Raw genomic sequence first — 12,379 nt, 5'->3', positions numbered from 1 at the left:
CCTCTCTCAAAAATTAAATAAAAAATGTTTAAAAATTTTTTAAAAAGACAAAACTAAGGTTTGGGTTTTGGATGAGTGTTTTAGTGATACACACACAAACACACATACACACATACACACACACACTTGAACATACACGTACCCATGGCTGAGTTCACTCATTCAATGTGTATCCATTTATTGAGTGTCTGCTTATACTGTCTTGCTTACATTTCCAACAGGTTAATTGTTTGAGTAACAGACTGCACGTTCATTATGTGTCTATATAAAACACATAGTCTATACAGGTCTCACAAATACAAATGAATGAAGACTTTCATTCTTGAAACACTTATGTTCTTGTGTGGAGTTACACAAAGTGTGGCCCGTAAACCCCCTATATCAGAGTCCACTCTCATGAAGATACCTAAATTCCTCCCCAGGAACCAGAGAAGTTGACAAAGAAAATGTGAGATTTAAGCCTAATTTTCAAAAAATATTTTGATTTTTTAATATTCATTCATTTTTTTTAAATGTTTTATTTATTTCTAGGAGAGAGAGAGAGACAGCGTGAGCAGGGGAGGGTCAGAGAGAGAGGGAGTAACAGACTGAAACAGGCTCCAGGCTCTGAGCTGGCAGTCAGCACAGAGCCCGACGCGGGGCTCGAACTCACTAACCGCGAGATCATGACGTGAGCGAAAGTCGGACGCTTAACCGACTAGGCCACCCAGGCGCCCCAATATTTATTCATTTTTGAGAGTGAGTGAGAAAGAAAGAGACAGAGCGTGAGCAGGAAACAGGCAGAAGGAGAGGGAGACATAGAATCCCAAGCAGGCCCCAGGCTCTGAGCTGTCACCACAGAGCCCAACACAGGGCTTGAAATTACCAACCGCTAGATCATGACCCAAGCTGAAGTTGGACACTTAACCAATTGAGCCACCCAGGCGCCCCTCAGCCTGATTTTTAACGGCATAAAGAGATAAAGAATTAACTGGCCAAAGAAACAAGGATCTGGCATTCTAGGTAGTATAAAACAAAAAATATTTAAGAACATAATTCTAGAGCTTCCCAATTTAGTGGCTTGTAAATAACATGTCATAATAACAGTATTACAGAATTATGCTTCTGCTACCAAGAGAATGTCCATTCATTCTCAAGTTAAAAGCTAAACGCTGGCACTGTCCATGGCCTGAACAAGTAATTAACATATTTATTAATTATCCTCCTGTTTATACTTCAAACAGGTTAATTGTTTGACTAACATACTGTACCTTCAGTATAAGTCACATGTGACCAATAATAAGCTGGATTTTTACAGCTATTTTTGAGTTAGACACATCTTGTATTTTATCTCTGGAGCCAAGTTCAACTGACACTATACTAATACTGCCTTTGAATTCACAAAACATCCAAAAAACTTACATGAAACTTGTTTTTTAAAAATTTAAAAATACAATTGAAGTATTAACAAAATGATTATTTCAAAGTCATAACTCCCCATGCTGCTTTTACCTTGCCTTAATTGTAGGTAACTCATTCATGAATTTATCTATTGACTGATTGATAGATTCAGTCATTCATTCAAATATTCACATACACAGAACACTGTATACATGTGTAAGGAACTGGTAATTAAGTCCCTTCCTCAAATAAAAAAGCTTATAGATAAGTTTACAGATAAAGTGGGTATGACAGATAGTATGTAATAAATGCCACAAAATTAAAACATACAAAGTACTTAGAGAGCTCCGAGGTGGGAAAGCTAGCTGCCACCTGAATTTCACAGGACGCTTTGCCACTTACAGGTCAGATAATGAGGGAAGAAAGCTGACAGTCTCAACATCCAGGTATGGGAGTAGAAGAATCAAATAGAAGCTTGGAGTCTGGGTAGCAATAATGGAAGCCAAGAGGAAGAACAGCTTTTGAGATGGGGAGTGATGTGTTCTGTTTAGGGCTGAGTCTCATATGCTGCTGGGATAACCGAGGAGATATGAGAGCGGGTGGTTGGGAAAACTAGTCTCCGGCTCTGGAGAAGGTATAGGACTGAAGGTCACATGGTCAGGGTTGGAGTCAAGGCTCCAACTGCCAACTCAAAATGTGGCCTATTTGTGTTATTAAACCTCTTTGATCTTCAGTTTCTTCCTGTGCAAAGTAAAAATGCCATCCAAGGTCCCCAAAGTGTGGTGCACCATAGGATTTTAGATGGTCCACACGGAAACTTCATTTTACTCTTTTGTATTTACTTTCTATGTGCTAAAAAAAAGCATTGCACAAGAAAACCTTGATTTCCCTGACATAATTTATTTGGCTAAGTAAAAAAAAAGAAAAGAAAAGAAACAAATGTGATTTTTAAGGACTATTATGTTATACAAGCAATAGTCTGACAAGGTGGGAATTATGAAGATAGTTGCAAATGCTAAGTTTGGAAAGCCAAATTTTACGTTGTCTAGAAGGTGCTTAATTAAATAGTCCTATATTCTCCAGAAAATCAAAAGCTTGATGCTATTTCATAGGTGGAATTGGAGGACTAGATAAGACCGCCAAGAAAGAATATGTGAGACGAAAAGGGGCTCAGGGCAGAGCCTGGAGGGTCCTCCAATGAAGCAATGAAGACAGGAGGCAAGACTGGGATGGGCAGTCCCGTCGGCAGCCTCAGATGGACGTGGGGGTACTGTAAGCAGAGAAGGAGGCAAAGAGGAATGGCAAGGAGTCATGCCTCTGTTCTTAACTCTGGGAAGTGGGAAGCAGGGAGATGGTGCTGTGTAGAGGGAGCAGAAGGTTGGAGGAGACAGCCAGTTCCTTGTACTTCACGTGTCAATGGAAGTACTCTGATCCTATGAGTCAGTAAGCAGAGAGCAAAGGATGGTGACATTAACTGTACCTAGTAGAACAACAGACTCAATCACACTCTGAATCAAGTGTCCCACGCTCTGTGTCTGCAACTACTCTTTTAAGTGTGGGCAGTTCATTCCAACTGACATTTAACTGCTGTCTAACCAATTCTAGACACTATTCAAGGTAGTGGGGATTTAAAATGGATGAGACATAGTTACTTCCTCAAAGAGCTCACAGTGTGGAAAGGATGGCAGATATGTTTACAAAAAAATTAGAATTTAGTGAGAAGGGTCCAATTATAAAAGTATGTGCAGGAAACAGCAGGAGACAAGAGAAAGTGTAAAACTGTGCTTGGATGGGAATGGGAGAAGGAAAGGGGGGTAGTCAGGAAAGAGTACCCAAATACTGCATACATGACCCTAAGTCATAAAGGAAATTTTACATTTTCAGACACTCTGTGTAAGATTTGTTCATTTAAACAATGTCTACTGAATGCCGATTATGTGCCAGGCACTATTCTAGACACTAGGGTTAAATAGCAAACAAAAGTGATTTTAAAAATCCCTGCACTCATGGACTTTACAAGCTATTGAGGGAAAACAAGTGACAGATCAGCAAATAAACAGTTTGTGAGATGGTGGCCAAATGCTAGGAGGAAAAATAAGATAGGAAGGGAAGATGCGAAGGGCTTGATGTGGAGCGAGCAGCTATTTTTAAAAGAGTAGTCGGGGGGAAGCCTTAGTAAAAACAGGAACTTTGAGCAAATTCCTGAAGGAGGAGAGGAAGCAAGCCATGTGGATTAAGAGAAACAGCATTCCAAGAAGAGGGAACAGAAAATGCAAAGGTTCTGAAGTGGAAGCATTCCTGGCCTGTTTGGAAAAGCATGGAGCAGAGTGAGTGGGCACCGGGGAGCAAGAGAAGATAGGTGGGGGAGTTAGGAGAGAGCTGGATCAGCTTTGAACAGAGGGAGAGGCTTTGGAAACATCATCCAAGTGTGTCTGTCCAGTGGGCACTGGGCTCTTTGAATCTGGAGTTGAAGTGAGAGTCCCGAGCTGGGCGTATATAGTGGATGGATGGTATTTAAGGTCCTGAACCTTCATGAGACCATCAAGGGAGTGAATGCAGTGGTAAACACGGGTCTGTGGACTAGAAGCCAGGAGCCTTCCAATGTTTAGAGATCATGACAATGAGGAAGAACCAGAGAAGAAACAAAAAGGAAACACCCAGAAGAGAAGAAGGAAAGCCAGGAGAGTTCAGTGTCCTTGAAACCCGGTGAAGAATACTTTCAAGAAGGAAGGAGTGATCACATCTGTCAAAGGGGTCAGATGCCGCTAATGGGGCAAATAAAAGGAAGACTAGGAGTTGCCCACTGAATGGTCAGTGAATGTACATGTGCTTGTCGATCTCCATAAGACAAGCTTCAGTAGACAGTGGGAGCCGAACGCCCTTCCTTAGGGGTTCAGGAAAAGAGAGCAGAACTGGGAAGCATAGACAATAAGAGCGTCATGACTTCCAGGCATTCACATTTATCCATTAACCAGATATCTATGGAGCTCTGGCTACATGCTAGACACTGTGACAAGCACAAAGGACACAAATGGTGAGCAAGACCGACGTAGCTATCCTGTCTTCAAGGATCTGAAAATCAGACCAGTAAGCAAGTGTTCACAATACATATAAAACTGCAATCGCAGACATAGGTACGGTGTGTTTGGGAGGGTGTAGAAGGGGTACCTACCACAGATATTTCCAGTGCGAGGTCAGGGAAGCTTTCCTATAGAAGTAACATCTAGGCTGAGACTTGAAGAGGAGAAGTCAGCCACGCACAAGTGTAAAGTGTCCTGACTTCTCAACAAAGCATGAGAGCCGCTGTGCTTCCAAGTAATTCACATAGACCTGCAATGAAAAAACCCAGATATTTACAGAAGGGTTTCTGCTTCCCAAGGCACTATCTGCACATTATTATATGTGACCTTCACAAAAATCTGGAGATGTAATCAGCGCTGTGCTATTATCACTATATGACATGTGACCAAGTTGAGGAACAGAGAGACTAAGTAACTCCCAGTCTTAGTCTGGGCTGCTATAACAAAATATAAACAGTACAAACCTATTTCTCACAGTTCCTGAGGCTGAGAAATCAAGATCAAGGCCCCGAAAGATTTGGTGTCTGGTGGTTCATAAGCGGCTACCTTTTCACTGTGTCCTCACATGGTAGAAGAGGCCAGGGATCTCTCTGAGGTCTCTTTTATAAAGGCACTAATCCCATTCATGAATGCTCCGTCCCCATAATTTCATCGAATTCCAAAGGCCCCCACCTCCTAATACCATCACATTAAGGGTTAGGGTTCAACTTATGAATTCTAGGGGACAGAAACTTTCAGGCTATAGTCTCTGAGGTTAAAAGACTGATACTCTTAGAACCAGGGCCTGAACGTGATTGGCACACAGTGAGCACTTACTATGTACCTGACAATATTTTAAGCACTTTATATGCATTAACCTATTTCGTCCTCACAAAAATCCCATCATCTCCATTTTACAGATAAGGAGACTGAGCCACTAAGTTAAACCTTGCCCAAGTCTCCACAGTGAGTAAGTGGCAGAACCTAAATTAAAACTCACATAGCCAGCCGTAAGAGGACACAGAAACACCCACTATACCATATTGTCCTTTGAGGAGTATCAGTTGTTACCGAGCCATAAAGAAATGCATTTGTATATGGATCAAGGTGGGAAAGATGCTCTTTCCCGATATCCCTATTAGGATGATCAAATGGCCTTTATGAAATGAAGTCTCTGTTAATTTTGTGTAATCTTGTTCGATGATGAGAAATTTTCATTACCATGGAAGAGATGGATGTCTTTATTTCTGTGACCTGGGAAATGTCTTGAGGTTCCTCCAGCTTTCATTGTCCTCCCATACTCGGAAGCTCCCCAGAGCTTGCATAGCATGTACTGGGAACAGACACATATCAAACACAACAAATTCAGGGATCCGGCTGCATGAGGAGCACACTGGCAATGAGACACCTAAGTGAGGGTTGTTTTTTTCAATTCCGTTTCTTCAGGAGAAGTCTGATGCTACTATTGGTCAAAACATCCTTGAAACTTCTCTTCTACCTAGTCCCTATGACATGTAGAAAATTCTCATCCTTACAGCAAGGAATTTTGGAAAAGTTTAAAGGAATTTATAGCCAACTCTGTTGGTCAAGTTTTTATTTTTAACAGCTTTCTTGAGATCTAATTTATATACCATGAAATCCACCAATTGGACACATGCCAATGATTTTTGATAAATCTACAGAGTTGTGCAAACATCACCAAAACCCAGTTTTAGGATGTTTTCATCATCTCGTAAAGCTCCCCAGTGCCCATGTACATTTAATCCCCACTGCCCTAGGCAAACACTGTGTTATTTCTATGCCTACATAGTTTCATTTTCTGATGTTTTCTTTAAATGGGAACAAAAAGTATGTGGTTCTTGTTCTTACTTCTTTCACTTAGCATTATGTTTGGAGGCTCATTCATGTAGCATGCTTCAGTACTTTGTTTCAGTATATCACTGAACATAGATATTCCACATTTTGTTCATCCATTCACCAGCTGATAGACATTTGGGTTGTTTTCAGTTTGGGGCTATTGTGAATGCTATAAACCTTCACATGCATGTCTCTGTGTGGATGTTTTATTTCTGTTGAATGGGGGTTTCTAAGGGTACAAGTCAGTGGTTTTTAGTACTGGCCCAGAGCTCTGTAAGCACTGCCTCTATCTAATTGCAGAACATTGTCATCATCCCCAAAAGAAACTCTGTACCCAGTGAGTAGTAACTTCTTCTTTCTCCTTCCTTCTATCCTCTGGAAACCATGAATCTACTTTCTACGCATTTTCCCTATTCTAGGCTTTTTATATAAAGGAATCACGCCATGTGGAGCTTTATGTGCCTGACTTCTTTCACTTGATATAATGTTTTCAAGATTCACCCACCTCATAGCACGTGTCAGTGCTTCAGCCATGCTTAGTGGCAAATATTACCAGACACACCACACTTCATCCATTCATGAACTGGTGCACATGTGGGCTGTTTTTGCTTTGGGATTATTATTAGCAATGCTGCTATGAACATTTGTGCACAGTGTTTGCACGGACGTGTGTTTTCAATTCTCATTTCTCTTGGGTATATATCTAGGGGCAGACTTATTGGGTCATATGGGAACTCTATGTTCAACTTTTTAAGACATTGCTAAACTGTTTCTCTAAGCAGCTGTACCATTTTACATTCATTCAGCAATGTATGAAGGTTCCAGTTTTTCCACCTCCTCTTCAGCACTTGTTATTATCTGTGTTTTTTAAAAATATCCATCCTAGCGGGTATTCATGAGGCTTTGATAATATTATTTGGGTAAAATTAGGTAAAACTAATACTGCCAATAAGAACAACAACAAAAAAGATCGGGGTGCCTAGGTGGCTCAGTAGGTTAAGTGTTTGACTTCAGCTCAGGTCATAATCTCACGGTTCATGGGTTTGAGCCCCACATCAGGCTCTGTGCTGAATGCTTGCTCAGAGCCTGGAGACTGCTTCAGATTCTGTGTCTCCTTTTCTCTCTGCCCCTCCTCGCTCATGCTCTGTCTCACTCTATCTCTCAAAAATAAATAAATGTATTAAAAATTTTTTTAAAAGAAAAAAAGAGCTACATACTTAAAAAAAAAAAAAAAAGGAATACCAGAGATTGGTAGCAAAATAAAGAGGGGATTTTTGTTTGCCACATGATGTGATCATTAACGATATTCAAACAGTTGCTTCCTAAGATTCTAGAATAGCAGTAGCATTGTTTGCCTGCACATGGCTTTCATGTGACTCTGAGAAGGACATACTAATGTCTCCCCACATCTATCTGAGAAAGCAGGGGTTGGGGATTCATACACTGCAGGTACAAGGATCAATTAGCCTGATTTCTTTGGAGGGCAATTTAGTTAGTAAGTTTCAGAAGCCTTAAATTTCAGCTCTCAGAATTTGTCGAGAAAATAATCAGAGACACACACAAAATTTATGCCCAAAGATGTTCATCACAGTATTATTTATAAAGACAATTACTGAAGGTTTTAAGTTCTTACATTTTAAATCTTCTTTGTTCTTGTCTATATTTTTCAAATCATCTATGGCTCCTTTATATGATCAAAACAATTCAGAATAAATGCCATTTCTTAAAAGCCCTATTCAGTCTTCAAGGTCCAGTTCAAGGCTGCATCTTTCTTCATACCTTTCTCAATCTTCCAGTGATTCCTCCCCGCCAGGCATTCCAGGTGCATGTAGGGCTAGGTCTGAGGCAAAACACACTAAGAGAAGGGTTGCTCATAATGACAGAGAAAAGTCACAAAAAATGACTTTTTAACCAGGTGTCCAACCATATAAGAAATTGATTATACTTCTAGACATTCAACAGTTATTTCTGGGATTATTAATAAGAAAAATGTTTTTCTTTGCCCCAATTATTAGTCTGTGGAAATTCACTTTTAACCTACCTAAAAGGAGTTAAGCATACTTTTGATGCCTTCTACTAGCAGAGATTGGCAACATTCCTGGGTTGAGTCTCCAGAGTGAACTGCTGGGTTCCTCCTACAACTAAGGAGAGAAAACTGTCAAGTGCAGACAGTGATCCATGGCTAAATTTTATAGAAAAGACTCCTTTGTAGTGAGCTAATCAAATAATAACAACCTCATAGTAATAACCACCCAACAACAGCCTTGCAACTTTCCAGAAACTGCTTATTAAACCTCAGGGCATTATGTGTACTTCATGATTTCCCTACCCAAATGAGTAGTTTCACTAACAAGTTTTAACTGGTAAGGTAGAACTTTTGTCTCATCCAGGGAGGAAATCTGTGAAAAGAAATGAAACGTATATGTATGTATACAAACATAAATATATTACTATAGAATTTAGCATTGTTTTATCACCCACACTAAAATATGTAGGCAGGCAGCCAAAAACTTCAAAATATGCTTTCTTTTGGCCCAGATAAATAATAATAATGAATAATTTTTAAATATTCATTATATTGAATTATAAATCAGCAGCATGTAAGTATGAGATTATTATGTTATATATTTTATGCACTGTTCAATCAACTACTTTAATTATAATTTTGGTTATGTTTTCTATAATAATAAAAGAAAAATATCACATGTCACTAGTGGATTATGACAACAGGCATAATAATGTCAAGTAACAATGCACCCTTGAGTGTGAGTAAAGAAAACTTATATATAGCATTGTCTAAGAACACTTAGACACATTAGAAAATATCACATCAATATATATTTTAACGGACTTGAAATACTAGGCAAATAAACTAGAAAACAAACCAAACATTCCCCTACTCGATGCAAATAGCAATACTGTGAAATAATACTGTGGAACAGAGAGAAAGACAAAAGGAGAGGCAGAGAATCAGAAACAAACAATAAGAGAGAGAACAGAGAGAATCTAAACGATAAAATTGCAGGTATCAGGTCCTGGAACAAAATAATCTTAAAAATGTTCTCTTCACTACATATGCCTCATATTTATGTTAATGTACAGTAACCTGCATTGCTACATTTTCATTTATTTTCATTGATAATTGAAATTATTAAACTTATTTTCTTAGCTATAAGCACAAATTGAGCACTATTAATGAAATGCTAGCAAATCCAACCTTGGAATGTCATGTTTTAGGAAAATGGGCCATTTCTGACAAACATATATCCACAGGGCTTGTATCAGGTGACTATGTTTATGAAGGATAAAAGAGTTCCAAAGGTCTTCTGACCAACAGTATCATCTTGTGAGCTGTGTACCACGGGCTTTCAGTAGATAAAGAGGGAGAAAGATTGGAGAACTTGCTAAACACATACACAGAAATCAAAGATCTTCCAGAAATCTTGTGTTTTTTGAAAAACGAAGAGAGACATAAAAGGGCTGTCCTTTTGGAATCCTTTGCAGTCAACCAGATACAGGATTTAACTAAGCTCAGAACGTGTTCTTCTTCTGAAATAGAGAGATAGACCTCATGATAACAATGCCATTCATACCACATTATACCAGGGCACTGATGAGTCATTGGACCGGGCTTCTAGACTACTTGAGAAAGGTCACGTCAAGACTGCCCCAGCTCTTCATGCTTTGCCTGCAACTGTGTCAAGGGACTGCTCTGGGCTTGGTGTGCTTGGTGTGCCCGAAGGCAGGTAGGAGGAAGAGCATCTGCTGTTTCTGCACAGAAGACCCCTCCTTCCCAACCTGGGCTATAGGAGAGTCATCCAGGAAAAATACCCTACCCTCAGATCTGGGCATAAAGAAGGAATGGGTGGCTAGTCAAAGTCTTTCAGTTTGACTTATTGCACCACTAAAAATAGAGTTCTCTTTTAAGGGATGAGACCCAAGAGAGCTCAATTCTTTTATTATTAAAAAAATTTTAAGGCTATTTATTCATTTTGAGAGAGAGAGACAGAAAGCGAGTGAGTGAGCACACAAGCAGGGGAGGAGCAGAGAGAGAGGGAGAGAGAGAATCCCAAGCAGGCCCCACATTGTAAGATCGAACCCATGAACCATGAGACCATGATCTGAGCTGAAGCCAAGAGTCTGATGTTTAACCAGCTGAGCCACCCAGGCATCTCTAAGAGAGCTCAGTTCTGATGATTGCCTAAATTAAGATCTCTGACAATTAGGGAAATTGGGATGAATTGATCTTGCTAGTATAACCCTGGAGGCCATGTAACAGAGATAACAGTATTAGTAAGCTACTTGGTTCTAGCCGGAGGCTAGGTTTGGGCATGTGGGACTCAGACACTTCTGAAGGTCTCATGTAGATGGACCAAAGTCCTGGCCTGCGTTGTTTCCAACTTCCCAGTGACTTAGTGTGACTGACTCTCATCATCTTTCTCATTAATGACTTCTCCATGTTCCGCCTTCAGTTTCCTGACCTAGGAATAATCTTTGAACAATCAGGTATCTCATCTATCTGTAATAACTATCTGTAACACATGCACTGTTAATAGAGACAATAGAAAGATCCCAAAGATTAAGTTACAATGAAAATAGCTTAGCCAACATGAAGACTCCATGATCCTGAAACGTATAATAAAATCATTCCTGAAACATTTAATGTACATGTACTATTTGCTCAATACTGATCAAGATGCCAAGAATTCATCAGTGCATAAAAGAGATGAAATCCCTGCAAGGGAGAAAAATAAAGTAGAAAAGAAGAATAAAGATGGGTGACTGAATGGACTGCAGTAGTCAGGAAGTGCTACATTTGAGCAAAACCTGGAAAGAGATGGGTGAGTCTCACGGCACCGGAGAGGAGTGTTCCAGGCAGAAGGGCAGCAAATGCAAAGTCCCTGAGTGGGATCATGTGTGGCATGTGCAAGGGGCAGCAGGAGGTCCCAGGTGCCAGTCTCAGAGTAAGCAAGTAAAAGGCACAGAGAATAAGGCAATGGGGACTAGTGTATGTAGGATCTCATAGGGTCATGGAAGGACCTGGGTGGAATGGGGACTCACTGGGGCATTTCAAGCAGATAAAGGACCCTGTTAAGAGCCCTCTGTCTGTGACTCGTCACTCACAGCACTCTCACCGTTGGCCTGAGGGTACCCAAACTAAGTACAGGTGAGCACTGGGGAAGAGAGAAAGAAGAAAGAGAAGTAGGGTGAAGGGTATTAGTGGGCACAGGTGGTGAGGGATGTTGTGAAAAGGAGCATAGAAAGAACACGGGCTCCACAGGTGCTGCCATTGAAACAGTGATAGCCATCACTGAGATGGAGGGGACATGAACACAGGTGTCGGAGAGCATCTACACTGGAGCCAAACCCCTAACCCAGCTTAATAACCCAGAGGGTTCCAAAGCCTAGAAAAATAATGATTTTGACTCATAAAGTTAAAATATGACCGAAAAAGAAGAGTTGGGTTTTTTTCTTCTTCTTTACCTTAATTTTTTAATGTTTATTTATTTTTGAGAGAGAGACATAGTACAAGCCAGGGAGAGGCAGAGAGAGAGAGGAAGACACAGAATCAGAAGCAGGCTCAGGCTCTAAGCTGTCAGCACAGAGCCCAATGTGGGGCTCGAACTCAAGAAACACGAGATCATGACCTGATCCGAAGTTGGACGCCCAACTGACTGAGCCACCAGGTGCCCTGAGATGAGCTCTTTTTCCTTTCCTTTTACTTTGTCATGAAGCTACACAATCTTTGGGAACATTCTGCCAGATATGTCCCACCACTTGTATTATTTGTGTCCCACACTGGTGCCTGCTTTCAATGAAAATTGTAAGCTGGGTTACATGTAAGTATGTGCCAGTTATTATGGGTGAGATATTAAACGTTAATTTTATAATCAGCCCTTGGAATATCCCAAGACATTCAAGTATATAAAAGAAGACAAATTTCAAGGTCTGGTCCTGGGCGAATACAGAGAGTGAAAGATTTCTGTTCAGCAATGTCAGACAAACTGACCAATCGGCACTGGCCCCCGTCCTTGCGGTAAAGTAGAGGATCAAGGACATAAAGCCCCTGGAAGAGGTGGGGT

This window comes from Hyaena hyaena, unplaced genomic scaffold, assembly GCF_003009895.1.
Source record: "Hyaena hyaena isolate Hyena2069 unplaced genomic scaffold, ASM300989v1 scaffold_594, whole genome shotgun sequence".
Lineage (NCBI taxonomy): Eukaryota > Metazoa > Chordata > Mammalia > Carnivora > Hyaenidae > Hyaena > Hyaena hyaena.
Note: the sequence above shows the minus strand (reverse complement) of the source record.